This window comes from Dipodomys ordii, unplaced genomic scaffold (assembly GCF_000151885.1).
Source record: "Dipodomys ordii isolate 6190 unplaced genomic scaffold, Dord_2.0 Scaffold52, whole genome shotgun sequence".
Lineage (NCBI taxonomy): Eukaryota > Metazoa > Chordata > Mammalia > Rodentia > Heteromyidae > Dipodomys > Dipodomys ordii.
The window spans coordinates 561,089-575,354 of record NW_012267268.1 but is presented as its reverse complement, the minus strand read 5'-3'; the positions used below and the strand labels follow the sequence as shown (position 1 = coordinate 575,354).

The 14,266-nt window shown below is 35.5% G+C and overlaps 1 protein-coding gene across 1 annotated transcript in view; it reads right to left on the bottom strand.

Moving 5' to 3' along the window:
- Window positions 1-14,266, bottom strand: part of Dpp10 (dipeptidyl-peptidase 10 (non-functional)) — a 1,450,850-nt gene that overhangs the window by 1,086,971 nt on the left and 349,613 nt on the right. The gene's annotated exons all lie outside the window — the stretch shown is intronic.

The following is a 14,266-nucleotide window of genomic DNA, read 5'->3' as shown; positions in this document are numbered from 1 at the left end:
ATCCTTGATCCATTTCTCCTTTATATAGGCATTGATTAATAAAAGGAAAAGACATTCCTTCATTTAACAACCTTTACTATAAGATGGCAAATCATTCCAGATCAACAAAATGGTAGACGCTGTCCTCACTAAAGATGCTTATATTTGTATGTATATATCCATGTCCCTACATGATTAGTCTAAGAAATCTTTTCTCGGTTTCAACCAGAGATTCAGATAAGATATTTTATTGATTAATTTTACCTTTTGTGCTGGGATGGAAAAGGAGAAGTGTCTTCATGAGAAACTTGATATCCTCTTGTTATCTGTGATTTCTCAAATCCATTTCAGTTTCTACTTTGTCTCTGGAAAGCCTCTAAAAGAGTTTCCTTCATTTTCTCAATCAGGTTTTAAGAGCAATACCTGTCTTGGCTCCTCGGAGGTTTTCTCAACAAACCCAAAGGAGGAAAGCAGGATGTTTTCCTATAATTATTCTCAGTCCATGTTCCTGAACCCTATGGAAGCATTTGTCTCCCTCCTGTCCTCAACCCAGACTCCTGAGATACCAAGTCCAAACTTCTGTCTTCAAAGGAGCATTTGTGCATGACTGAAATCTGCAGCAATGGGATGTCAGCTTATTTACTGGGTATGTCTTTGAGTACTTTTTAAAGTGATACAAAAATTGATTTTTCTTCCTTAGAATCAAAGAAAAACAATACCAATAATAGGGTCAGAGAAAATGATGAATTAAGTGTACTTGCATGTCCAGAATAGACCCCCCCAATGGGTGGGTCCAAAGATGACTCTGCACTTTAAACCATTAAGACATCTACTGAGCTGTGTCACTGTGATTTTTTTGTTGGCATTTCACAAGAAATTTAGATAACAAATTGAAACAAGAAGAAATGGAATCCAGAATGGGATGTGGCTGTCCAATTATTTTTGGAAAGTTTGTTGTTGGTGAAAGAAAAGGGGTAGAAATAAAGAGAAGGAGAGAACTGAAATTTCAGGTAAGAAATTACACAAAAGTGTGTAACAACAAAGCACATGTCTTTGTCTAGGAACCAATAAGTCAACCAGGCTTCCAAATCAGAGATTGTAAATCTATTGCTGTGAAAGAGGAGTAGGGGATAAAAACTGGGAAGCTAGCTTAGCATGAAATAAGAAGAAATGGCCAGCAAGGACTTTGTGAACAGAGACAGCCACTACGAGGTTCAGGGGCCTCCAGACTTGTAATTTGAACAAGTCAGGTGCTACCTGATCTACCAAAGGCAAGAGAAGTCTCATAGCTACAATATTATTTAAGGTATCTTGAGGGCTGAAATATCTATTTTCTTTGGATTTTAATCTTCATTCTTAACTCTAAGGGAAAAAAAACTCAAAAGAAATTAGTTCTTCAATTAAATCTTCTTCAGTATATTCAATGCTGCCTTACTTTGTTTTCAATTTTAAATACCTGAACCACTATTTAGAAAATTAAGAATTTCTGAAGGGCAGGCATCAAGCTATTTATTTCTCTCTACTCTACAAGTTTTATCCACAGAAACTGGAGGTCAGGTTTGATTAAATTTTTCTATGCCTGAATTAAAATAATTTGTTAATGTATTCATTTTATTTCCCTTTTCCAAGTAGAACAAAACAATCTACCACTGAACATGTTTGTGAGGCAGCCTCTTGTCAATAAAGTAGAAGACAATAGTATGAAGATAATAAATGCTGCATTCACATATTTTTCTTTTAGAAGCCTTCTTGATCCCAAACTTTTTTGCTGACATCTTTGAACCTACAGAAACATTTTGTAATACACCCAGAAAGGAAATAGCATATTGGGCACATGAGCAAATTCAATTTATGAAATCCACTATAATGATGATTCTTTAATAAATACTTGTTTTGTTGTTATTGTTCTGCCTGTACTGGGATTGGAACTCAGGATCTGGGTACTGTCCCTGAGCCACAGCTCCATGTCTGGCTTTTTGGTGGCTAATTGGAGATAGAAATCTCACAGACTTTCATTCTTGGGTTGGCTTTGAACTACAGTCCTCAGATCTCAGCCTCCTAGGACTATACATGTGAGCCATCGGTGCCTGGAAGTACTTTTAATAAAAGCCCCTAAAGAGAATATTTTAAAAATTGCAGACATTTGGTCACTCCCATAACTGCTCTGCTCTGTAGTATATAAGCTGCCATAGACGAAAGGTATGATGTAAGAGTTACTATGATACACTACAGCTTTACAGAACTATGAAGTTCATAGGGTTTGACTAGAAAATCATAATTTTCGCACCTGCCTTGTACATGGAAAGCCATTTATAGCCTATATTGCCTGCATAAGTGCTTCTATTTCAAATTTATTTTTCTGGTAAATATAGTTCATTCTATTTAATGTTCTTTTGTATATCCTTCTCCAATTTGTCTCCATCCTAATCTTCATGTGCCATCTAGTATAGGCCATCGTCTCTTCTGATATTTGCAAATCATTACTTTCCCAATACCTAATACAATTTCAGTTCAGCTTTCACTGATTTGGTCTCTCATTTTGATACTTGAAAATTGGTCTATCTGTAACTTCCTGTGCCTCTGAAGTATCAAATATACTGATATTTTTAACAGATGAAACTATAATCTAATCACCCTTGGCTCAAGTGTCCTTTCTGTCTCCTTGTGGCCCTTAGAAATAAGTTTTGCTTCCTTCAAAGGGCATAACACTATCAGACCATTTCAGTGTCACACTCCGCTGATCTCTCTACATCCTGTGCTCAGCCTAATCAGAATCATTTCACTGGTCTATGCTTTGATTGTGCTGAGCCCTCGGTGGATTTCAAATACTTCTTGGTTGAATATCAGTTGCATTAAGACCATTTCAAAGCCAAAATCACAAGAGAGAATCCTTCATCTGTAAAGCGTTTGCCCAAATCTATTGTCTAGAATTGTGTACTTTGCTTAGAATACTTATAACCTTCAGTCAGCTCAGAGAGTTACTAGTAAACCATATGACACCAAAACTTTGTTTATTTGTAACCCAGTCAAGATCACAACAGTTATAGTTTGGACATTCAGTGTTCTCCAAAGATCAGTATACTAAAGTCTTAGCCACTAGCCAGTTTCACTATGATAGCTATTGGGTCTTATAACAAGAAGGGCCTTGTCAAAGGAAGTTAGGCCCTTTGTGGCATGCCCTTGATGTCAGGATACCAGAATTTTAGTTCCTTCCACTCTTTTGCTTTCTAGATCCTATGAGCAGCTTTGCACAACCACATTTTCTCTGCCATGATAATGCAAATCAACTCCCCATGGAGTTAAACTTCTGAAACAATGAGCCAAAATAAGTAGTACTTTCTTATAAACTATTTGATTTAGGTTATTTTACAGCACCAATTGAAAGTTGACTAATATAACAAGCAAGATATGTAAAGTATCATCAGTTTTTATTAAGCTTTCACTAGATGACTCTATAAAATTTTATTTTTATGTAACTTATAATTACTACATTCTCTAGTCTTATAATTACCCTTTTGCAATGAACAAACTAGAGTTAATGTTATAATCTTTGTTTTTCACACAGAAGGACACAGCATATCTGACCATTATCTGACACAGTTATCTGACCATTTCTGCTTGTCTCAGACATATACTAGTAATTGCAAATAAGGATGGGGGGGCAGATGGGAAGGGATTGGAAGGAGAAATAAAGAAGGAGGCAACAATGCTTGATAAGAAATGTACTCATTACCTTGTCCATGTAATTGTAACCCCTCTGTACGGTATTTTCACAATATTAATAATAATAAAAAAGAAATTGGCACAGTTAGCACAAAGTAGAGTTAGCATGAATGCCCACAACTGGAGCTCTAAATTTCTTTATTTACTCTCTCATTTTGTTGCATATAGATACCACATTTTCTTGATTTTTCATCCATTGAGGGACATCTGAGCCATGGTATATAGTGCTTCAATAACCATGGTTGTGTTGGTGGCTTTACTATATCCTGGTTTGTAGTCTTTTGAATAAATGCCCAGGAATGGAATAGCTAGATCATAGGGTAGTACTATGTTTATTTTTTCTTTTGTTTTCTTTGTTTCTTTTTTTTTTTTTTGAGAAACCTCCACACTGCTTTCCAGAATGGTTGAAAAAGGTTACATTCCCACCAGCAATGTATTAGGTTTCTCTTTGGCCATATACAAACTAACATTTGTTAGCTTTAGTTTTCTTAAGCACAGTTATTCGAACTGGGCTGAGGTGGAATCTCACCATTGTTTTGACTTACATTTCCCTTATGGCAGAGATGTTGAGCATTTCTTCATGTGTCTATTAGTCATTTGGAATAAGAGTCTCAAAGACTTTCCTGTCCAGGATAGCTTCAAACCACGATCTTCAGATCTCAGCCTTTTGAATAGTTTAGGTTATAGGCATGAGCCACCAGCATCCACCTTGTCTTTCTTACTATAATTTGTAAAATGTAAAGCAATACATCAATGATTCAGTGACTACTCTCACTGATCAGAATCATTCAAACTAAAACACACATGGATGTTGAAAACTACAGTCTATATTTCAGTGATTGCTACTGAAACAGTGTATGATCTAAAGATTTTGAAGTTTTAAAAACCACCTCATTTTCTTTATGTATTTTTAATGAATTTTCATGAATAAATTCAAAATGTGGCTTTACTCCTAAAGAAAGGTCAGAATCAGTACTAAATATGTTGTTGCCATGGTTTGTATTTTGCCATACATAAATTTGCTGAGTTACTTTGCAGTATTGACTCACTTGCATTTTATGTGTGGTAAGTTAGTTTAGACACTTTAAGAGCATTCTTTCTCTCCTCTTTCTTTTTCTATGTATACATGATTTTATATATATATATATATATATGTATAGACATACATATATACACATATGTATGTATACATATATATGTGTACATATATGTATGTATATATACATATATGTATATATATATATATATATATATCAGAATCATCTCATGTGGGCTTGATTGAGATGCCTTTAGACTTGTCATGTAGGTTCTGGGTATTCTTTCCACAATCCAAATAGTCTTTCCCTATGGTGGCAGCTACATCTTACCTTGTCTCCTTTTCCTTTGTGTATGGGATACACATGCCCTAAACTCTCTTTCACTTGATACTTACCTTGGTCCAGAGTTTCAAGAAATAATAAGAAGGGCTAGGGGGATGCTGTTGAGGGTTTAATGAATAGTACCTTTAACAATATACCACAAATAGGGTGGCTTGAGTAAAGAAAAGTTTTAGTTCTAGAGGTCCAAAATCAAAGTACTTGTGGAGACATGTTCTCCTAGAAGACTCTACAAATCCACTTTATTTGCCTCTTCCAAGTTCTTGTGATTGTCAGCATAACTTGACCTGTGACAGCATAACTCCAGTCTTTGCCCCTATTTTCAGAGAGTCATCTTCTTCTCTCTGTTTCTGTGTTTCTGTGCCCGTGTGGTATTTTCTTTGTAAGTATACTAGTCATATGGAATTGAGATCCTCCTTAATAACTACTGAACTTAATTACATTTGAAACACCTAATCAATTCTATTCCCAAGTCATTGAATATAGAAGATCCAACACATCTTTTAGGAGACAGTTCAACATATAACAAGGATTAAAACTATCTTTTTAAAAATTACTTCGAGCCCTCATAGGTCATGCTAAAGAAGAAGAGAAAAATGGCACTAGACTGATTTTCAGGAATTTTAAGCAAAGTCCTGACAAATCTTCCTCACAACTCCTGCTCCTTTGGCCTTCTCCTGACTTCAATCATCACTCATTCTGCTCCCTACCTGCATTTTCCACTTGGCCTTTGATATTGTTTAGAAATTACCTTGGACTTTTTTGGAGTAAGCTTTCTTAAAACCTTGAGTTCTGAGCAATGTTCTCAGGTAAATATTATGTAAATTGACCTGATTCTATAAGATCATTAAATCTACAATTCACATGTATATAAATACATGTGTGGATGTGAGTATATCTCCTATACAAATCAGTCATGAAAGAAACAATAAATTTTATAACTGACTTATTACTAGACCTGATTACTCATTGGTAAATGTTCTATTTAACTCACAGGAGGCCCACTACTATATGTTATTTCTGTCTTCAATATCATACCTTCAAACATATGCTGCATTTTTGTACCACTTCTCTCTTAGGTTGTTCATTAAAAGTACTCAGTGTAACTTAGACTAAAAATTTTACTATAGGAAAGTGAGTAGCCTCCAGGTACAGAGCAATTGTTGAACAGGTAATCGGTGGGAGAATAAGAATAATACATTTCTGAATTCCTAGGGCACGAGTGCTGGTTTATATGTATGGCTTATGATGAGTGAGTGACTGATACCATTTTGCATCTTCCAGCCATACTGTTGAAGACACATATTTTCAGAAGAGACAATCTGATTGAGATAGGTTGGGTGACCCTTCACCCCGTCTTTAAATAAATAGATTTTAGCTTGACAGTCTCAGCAGAATTATATGCACTAAAGAAGGTCCCCAAAGGACAATCAGAAAATTGTCACCAAAAGAATATAAATGAATGTGTAGAAGGTAAAACTGACAGATGACTAGTATGTTGTCACTTTAAGGGCAAAGATAGCATACTAGCAATTTACCTCAGCTTTCATTTGTCATCCTTACTATTATTCAACAGTATCAATTGAGTGACTGATGCCATATTTTGTTTGCAACTAGCTTTATGGAGTGGTGAAAAAGGTAGTGAAAAGGTATTGTAAAAATTTCCTGCAGTCCCATCTCAAAGCATCTCTCCCATGGTAGTTCCTTTAATTGGATTAGTGTACACGATTAACATTTGCTTAATGCAGAGAACCTTTTTGTTGCATGTCAACCATTTATCAGATATTGATCAAAGATTAAGTTACCTTGAGGTTTTAATCCTGATAGAAAATTGAGATCCTGAAACCTCGAAACCTCAAATCAGGGAACAAATGGAAATAATGTGTATGAGCTGCAGGGGATGCTGTTTGTGAGGCTGGGTGTTGAGGGAGACACCTGTTTGACGTGTAGATGAAGGAGGGCTGCTGCAGTGGGCTTCTGGGCTCCCACAATGCCTTCTGAGCACATCTAGAAAAAGGACAGATGCAAAAGAGGAAGGAGAAAGGAAAAGTTAAGGGATTTCAGGACAACTACCATAATCACTACAGGGTTCCAGCTTCTCCCCGAACATATCACAAATGTATTGTTGGGCAGAGAAACTGTTGGAAAAAAAAAGAAGGATGCTACCTCCTATCCTATTTTAGTCAAGCTAAAATATTGTAATTCACATTTCTATTCAACTATTTTTTCATATAAGTAAACAAAGCTTCAAAACACTCACTCAAAAGCCTACAGAGCTGAGCAGTAACAAGGCAGAGATTCTAGGACAGGTATCTAGTTTAATGCTAGGCAGCTATTTTGTTTCTGAGTCTTTATTTTTTTCCCATTGCAAGTGTCATAAACAGGTTAACCTTTATGAGGACATTTAAGCAACTGCCTGAGAAATTGCATATTTGGATGGTATCCCACAGCAGCAGGAAGGATCAGTAGGTAAAGTGTTCTCTGCCCTCCTTTAAGTCACCCAGGCAGACATGCGTGCTCCTGTATCAGAAAGGCAAGTAGCTATGGCTGAGGTTGTACTCATACTATGTGCCCAGTGCTGTGCTGGGTGTTCTCATATATTTTATTTCATTGCTTCCCTATAAGTTTTGTCAGGAAGCAAAATAACTAACACCATATAGCTAAGGTAATAGGCGTAGATGTCTCCTCCAAGGTCAGCTAGTCTTTGGTGGGACTGAGAATAGAACCCAAGTCACCTGATTAGCAGCCTCTTGCTTTTCCCACTGTTCTCTGCTATTCCCTGGTGTTTAGTAATTGCAGGTCACCATGTGACCTTGGATTCCAACCTTCGGAAATAAGAACACACTGATCTCTGGATTTCCTGAAATGGGAATAAGGATGCCTTCTATTGATTCGATCTCTGCTGTTTCTCCTTGAAGCAGTACAGATTTCCGTTTCTGTCAAGCTTTCTATACAAACAGGGCTTAGGAAAGGCTGAAGGGATGTTTATCTGTCAGGCAGATTTCTGTCTCCTGAAGAAATGTTAGCCTTTTCACAGACCACTGCATTCTTCTTAAAATGTGTAGTAAACCTAAAAATATCTCCTAGAACTAGAGTAATGGAAAGGGCTCTTGTATGTGTTTCTCAGCCACACATGTTCAGGTCACAGCTCCAGACCCTCTATCCAGCTCAGGGGAGCATGAGGTCTTACTGAGTTTCTTTGACCCATGGATATGACTGTGATCAAATTTCAATAAATTCAAAGAAGATAAACAGGTAACAGCATTTATTGTAAGCCCAAGTCACTTCTGTGAGCATTTGCAAAAAATGCTCTTTTGCTTTATTTTGTTTGCAGCAATTCTTAAAAATCTTTGCTTTATACTATTTCAAAACTTCCATTTTTTGTTCAAAAGAATTTTGTTTGGACATATCCATATATGCATACAGTGTAAGTTGACCACACTTACCCTCTTTAATATGTTTTCTAATCCCTTCTCCCCCTACCCAGTAGTACCTCATCCTAGACAGGATCTGGTTTCCTTTGCTGTCCTTCATTTTGTTTAGTGTACGCTAATTGTTCGAAGAGCTCTCACTGTGGTATTTCAAAATATGTCTATAGTGTTTTCTTTTTGGGGTCCGGTTGTGGGGACTGAACTCTGGGCTTGATCGCTGTCCCTCAGCTCTTCAGCTCAAGGCTAGCCCTCTACCACTTGAATCACAGTGCCACTTCTGGCTTTTTTTCTTTTTGCTTATGTGATGCTGAGGAATCGAACCCAGGGCCTCATACATGCAAGGCAAGCGCTCTACCACTGAGCCACCTTTCCAGACCCTGTATATAGTATTTTATTTAGACTGACTATGTAACTCTCACTTTCACCAGATCTGCTACTTACTATAATATTCAACAGCTTACAGGGAGTTTCATTTTAATATTTTTATTAACAGAACTATATTTCAGTATTGTTCTATTTCTTATTTTGTCAAGTAGTTGTATAAAGGAGTTTCAAATCATGCCATTTTATTAGGACAATGAAAAATGTCGCCCTCAATATTATTCTTAAAGAACTTAACTATTTCCTTTCCATGATTTCTTGATTACATCTTTTGTTTTTGTTAATATTTACATTGTTGATGAGAGAACAATTGTCAGAAATACATGAATATGTACTTCTAAGTTCTTGGTGCAGCACTGTAAATTTAATAAGAGCAGAGTAAATGCTTCCATTGAAAGACTAAGTAGTTAGGTGGTTTAAGATTACCATTAAATTGAATCATGAAAATACTGTCAGAATCTTTATATATAATAACAAATATCATGGATATTAACTGCTGTAGAATATTTAGTCTTCACTTACTAATTTTAGGCCATGTAGTTGACAGCCAAATACAGAGGAAAGTTGAACAATTTTGTAAAGCATGTAAGCATCAGGAAGAAAGCAGCAAAGTTGGCCTAAATTATAAACATTGCCTGTTTTTTGGAATTATCATTGTCTACATAATAATCAACTACATATTTCTGATTTTATAGACTCATTGAATCAAATTTACAATTTTAAATATTCTAAGTACTATTACACTAATACACGTCTGCCTATGAGTTTGTCTTTCTTTCCTTCTTACCTTCTTTCCTTCTTTCCTTCTCTCCCAATTTCACTCTCTCACTTTCTTCCTCCATCCCTTCCACCCTTCCATCTTCATCAGATTGAGAATGTTGTTTGAGAAGCAACAATAAACAAGAACCATGCTTAGCAGCAGGTTTTTTAAAAAATTAAATATATATTTTATCATAAAAATACTGTACAGAAAAGTTACAATTACAGGAGTAAGTTAATGAGCACATTTCCTATCCAGCATTGTTATCCCTCTTTTTTTCCCCATACTATCCCTTCCCTCCCCACTTCCCCAACTCATTCCTCCCTTGCCCCCTGCCTCAAAGTTGTAAAGTTTGTTTTCAACATATTGTTTTGTACATCTCATTGTTACAAAAAGTCAACCTGTGTCCTTATTTCACCATTTTGTTATTTCCCTTCCCCTTCCCAAATTAGAAAAATGTATATACAAGATGCAGGGCACTGGAATCAAATACAGTGAAAACAGGGGCTATCCCATGGGGAAAGAACAGACAAAAGAAACAAAAAATCACATAGGACATTGTAAGTACATTAAAAACAACACCAACAAAGATAAAACCACTTGTGTCCCTATCTTGGGGTTCATTTCACTTATCATCATGTTATGTGGTCAAATGTACATAGGTTTTGACATTTTCCGCTTGTCCTATGTTTCTTTGGGTCTGGCTTACTTAGCTTGATATAAATTTTCCCAAGTCTTTCCATTTCCTAGTAAATAGGGCAATGTCATTCTTTCTGATGGACACATAGAATTCCATTGTGTGTGTGTGCATATAAATATACATATATATATATATATATATATATCACATTTTCTTGTTCCATTCATCTACTGAGGGGCATCTGGGTTGATTCCATATCTTAGCTATGGTGAATAATGCTGTGATAAACATAGTTGTGTTGGTAGCTTTAGGATGGCGTTTATTTTCATTTGGGTAAATGCTCTGAAGTGGGATTGCTAGGTCATAAGGGAGCTCTTTGTGTAGTCATTTGAGGAACCTCCATACTGCTTTCCAAAGTGGTTGAACAACCAAAAATTGAGTAGGGTTCTCTTTTGGCCATATCCCCTCCAGCATCTGTTGTTACTAGATTTCTTGATTATAGCCATTCTAACTGGGGTGAGGTAGAATCTCAATGTTGTTTTGATTTGCATTTCTTTTATGGCTAGAGAAGTTGAACCTTCATGTGTCTATTGGCCATTATTATTTACTCTTCAGAGAAGTCTCTCTTTAGGTCTTTACCCCACTTATTAATCAGGCAGCTGTTACTTTGAGGATTTGGTTTTAGGGGATTTATGTTTTTGAATTTGAATTATATTTTATAGATGAGACCCACTGTATGGCTAGTGAAGATGTTCTCCCAATCTGTGGGCTTTCATTAATCTTGCTAGCAATGTCCTTTGCCAAGCAGAAGCTCTGCAGTTTCATGAAATCCCATTTGTTCAACCTTTCTTTGATTTGTTGTGTTTCTGGGTCTTTATTAAGAAAATTTTTGCCTGTGCTAAGAAGCCCTGGAGTTTCTCCTATTCCTTCCTGTAATTTTTTCAGGGTGTCTGCTTTGACTCCGAGGTCTTTGATCCATTTGGAGTTGATTCTAGTACAGGATGATAGATAAGGTTCTAGCGTCAGTTTTCTACAGGTGTTTAACCAATTTTGCCAGCAGCATTTACTGAAGAGGCTGTCTGTCTTCCATTGTATTTTTTGGCTCCCTTATTGAAAATTAAGGGGCTATAGGTCTGCGGGTTCATTTCTGGGTGTTCATTTCTATTCCATTGCTCCTCAGGTCTCCTCTTGTGCCAGTACCAAGCTATTTTGATTATTATGGCTTTGTAGTAGAGTTTGAAATTTGGTAATAATATTCCTCCAGTCCTGTTCTTTCTGCTAAAGATCGTTTTTGCTATTTGGAGTCTTTTATTGTTCCATATGAAATTTTGGGTTGCTTTTTCTATTTCATTGAAGAATGAGGTTGGGATATTGACAGGTATTGCAGTGAATTTGTAGATAACTTTTGGCAGCATTGCCATTTTCATGATTTTAATCCTTCTAATCCAGGAGCATTGGAGGTTTTTCCACTTCCTTAGTTCTGCTATAATTTCCTTTTTCAGGTTTTTAGAATTTTCATCATAGAGGTCCTTCATTTCTTTAGGTAAGTCAGTTCCTAGGCATCTTATTTTTTGTGGGGCTATACAAAAGTAGTTGCTTTTCTGATTTCAGCTGCACTCTTCTTGTTATTGACATAGAGAAAAGCCATTGAGTTTTGAGAGTTAATTTTATGAATCCTGCTACTTTTTGGCAGCAGGTTTACAGGGACAGATGTCACATAGGTTTTCCCTTCAGAAACTCAGAATTAAATAATATATTTACATATATTTTTCATAATATTATCTGAGAAAAGACAGAAAAAAACGTAGATGAGGGGAGGGGGGGTCTATGTTATTTCCCAGATAGGGAATAATTAATAATAAAATGACAGAGGAAAGAAAAAGAAGATAGAATCCTGAGAACAGTTGATCAAGAGTTTAAAAATGAAATATTTTTCTAACAATATTAGGAATGAAATAATTACATAGGTACATCTAGGCAGGTTTGGGAAAGCAGGCTTATATGGGTTAGTAACTTTCAAGAATGCTCTCCATTACAGTCCTAATATTTAATTTTTGTCTATCTTGTAATAAAATGAATTAACAAACTATAAATGATGTTCTAGGTTTATCTGCTCCTTTTTCAGAAAGCCAACTTTTTTACTTCTTCTTCTTTTGGCAACTCAAAGGCCTGCAGATTTCCTATTGGAAATCACCAGTAAGAAATTTACAAAAGAAAAGCCAGAATACTTTCCTTCTTTGATAATGATGCCTAGTTCTAAGTAAAATCATACAAAGTTGATTTGCTCTGACATTTTAAAGGAGGAAAGAAAATATCTCATAAGCAGAGAGATGAAAACAGCATGATAATAATCAGTGTATTTATTATCTCCTGGAACAGAGAAGAAAAGACAGTAAAAAAAAAAAAAACAACCTGCACATTTTTTTAAATGAAACCTGGAGTCCTGTATCTTCTGGACATGTTCTTATTTTAAGGACTCTAAAATAAACCTACCACAACACAAGAAATTCTCTCATCCCTTTTGAAGGACTGAAAGCCTTGAAGTATTATCATAGTGGGTGTAATTACTATAATAGTTCTGTGTTTTTTACAGACTAGAGCTCTTCTTTTCTTTTCTTTTGTTGTTGTTTTGGGTCAGAGGAAATACAAATGCCATTGTGTCATTTTATCAACTGAATTGTGTCACCCCAAATTCATATGTTGAAGTCCTAACTTCTCAATATATGATTTATAAGACACAGTCATCAATGTTACTAAACTAAAATTAGGCATTAGGCTAATAGAACTGGTTCTAATTCAGTCTGACTATGGTCCTTTTAGATAGGAAGAGACATAAAAAGTGAAAAGGCCAAATAAAGGCATGACAAAATGGGAACTACTTGGAATCAAGGAGAATGGCTTCTGAAGAAACAAGAACTACTGAGACTTGGCTCATGAACTTCCCATACCCAGAAGTTTTACAATTTAAATTGCTAGTGTTTAAAACATGCTATTTATGCAACTTCTTTCTTTCTATCTTCCTTTCTTTCATTTCTTTCTTCCTTCCTTCCTTCCTTGCTTTACTTCCTTCCTTCCTTCCTTTCTTTTTTCTTTTTATTCTTTCTTTCTTTCTTTTTTCTTTCTTTCTCTTTCTTTCTTTCTTTGTTTTCTTTCCTTCTTCCTTCCTTCCTTCCTTCCTTTATTTCTTTCTTCCTTTCTTTCTTTTGTTTTGCTGGTCCTGAATCTTGAACTCAGGGCCTAGGCACTGTCCCTGAGCTTTATATTGCTGAAGGCTAACTTGTTACCACATAAGACACAACTCCATTTCCAGCCTTTGTATCCATTGCTGCTACAATGTGTTTTGATGTCTGCATAGTATTCATAAAGTATATAAATATATTATGAAAAACATATTGCATATTATGGTATATATACTATAGTATTAATATACATATTCTATATGTGCACTATATGTATACATAGTACATATGCATAATATATACATATTACATACATACTATGCACATACTATACTATATATATTCACTGTAGAATAGTATGCACTATAGTATTTGAATTTTATACTATCCATGTATATGAATAGATATGAATACTATAGTATATGATATTTATATATGCTATATATTCTCTAATATTATAGATGAATGCTATATAGGTATATATCATTTAAGAATATTATCCAGTATGAATACAACATCTTATAATATATACCATATAATATGAATACTATATAATAAGAATATGTAATATATATGAATTTATTATATAGTATACTATATAATACTATGTAGGACTGCCAGTATGGTGTGGCAGAGTAAGTGTGATAGTACAATACAAGGAAGTCTTCACTTTAATTCATGGGTGTTACAAGTATTGTTCCCAACCAAGCCACACCTTTTTTTGGGGGGGGGTCTGGTTGTGGGGCCTGAGCTCTAGGCCTGGGTGCTGTCCCTCAGCTCTTCAGCTCAAGGCTAGC